The following is a 1,436-nucleotide window of genomic DNA, read 5'->3' on the forward strand; positions in this document are numbered from 1 at the left end:
TTAAGGTTCGTGAATTCACTTTACTACACTTCGAAGGTCGTTGTATCTTGAGGGAAGAATACTATTCAACTCGGCGCAGAAGAGGATGTATCATTGACCTTTTCCATTTTCATATATGTGAGTCTCTTTTGGGGTACAAAATAGGATATCTTTGCAGTTCTTGGTCTTGTTGACAAAAACATCAAAACACATGATCTGATTCTGATTCTGATTCAGTTTCAAAACTAAAAGACCACAAAAGGGTTGTTATGAAAGAGAAAGAGAAGCCCACAAAGCTCAAATGGAATTTATTAAAGAACCTCTGATAATCACAGGCAAGGAAGGCAGTGGTCAAAGATAGTGAGAGGCCAAGGCAAGACCATAGCTTTAGTACCCACCATGGGTTACCTCCATGATGGTCATCTCTCTCTCATCAGAGAAGCCCACAAGCACACTAACCTCACTGTGGTCTCTATTTATCTCATCAACAACAACAACAACCCACCTCACCTCACCACATACCCATCTTTTGATTTTCAAGGGGATGTCAAGAAACTCAAAACTGTTCCTGGTGGTGTTGATGTTGTTTTCCACCCCCACAAGTTGTATGAGCATGGAAGAAGCGGCCGCAGCAGCAGGAGGGATGATGGTGGTGTAGAGAGAGAAGAAAAAGAAGAAGAAGACAGAGAGACGAGAGAGAAAGAGGGATGGTGGTTGTTCTTGAGAGGAGTTGCTACTGTTTTTGGAGCAAGGATCCTCTAGAGTGATTTTTTCCTAAAGTTTCCTAAAGTGCTACACTGTGTGGTTGAGATTTACTGGCAAGCCACATCAATTTTTCTGATGTGACTTGCCAGTAAATCTCAACCACACAATGTAGCACTCTAGGAAACTTTAGAGAAATTTAACTCTAGAGGATCCTTGGTGCTATTTTTGTTGCCAAGTTGTTTAATATATGTAGTTGAGCCTGATGTTGGCATTTTTGGCAAGAAAGACTTCCAGCAGTGGCGGATATCATGAAAAAAACAGGGATCATGAAAAAAATTTAAAGCTCTTTTCCAAATAATAATATTAGGAATTATGAAAAAAATATCATGAAATATTTTATGAAGATTTTTTATCCATTAATTAGTATATGGTATTTTTTTGTATGTATAATCTAACGATAGAAAATTTTTCTTGATCATTTTTATGATATTTTTTTCATAACACCAAGCATTACTCTTTCCAAAATGGTGAGTTTTTCAACTTGCTGCAGTTCTACTACAGTTTAGTAAAAATAAAAAATTAAAGCACTTTACCTCTTATCATTCTTTAAAAAAACTCTTGTGATTTTAGATTAAAGTGATACTTTAATTTTCTATCTATATTATACACTATTTTTTAGAGAAATTTATTTTCTAAAAAATTAGAATGAAATTAATATAATAAAAAAATAATTTTATCACCAATTTTATTCC

General features: G+C 35.0%; 1 pseudogene; it reads left to right on the forward strand.

The window, feature by feature from the left end:
• The first annotated feature begins 378 nt into the window (after nt 1-378).
• Nucleotides 379-996, forward strand: LOC114296869 (pantoate--beta-alanine ligase pseudogene; annotated as a pseudogene).
• The last annotated feature ends 440 nt before the right edge of the window (nt 997-1,436 follow it).

Source organism: Camellia sinensis, chromosome 3 (genome assembly GCF_055761805.1).
Source record: "Camellia sinensis isolate YWXY chromosome 3, ASM5576180v1, whole genome shotgun sequence".
Classification (NCBI taxonomy): Eukaryota; Viridiplantae; Streptophyta; class Magnoliopsida; order Ericales; family Theaceae; genus Camellia; species Camellia sinensis.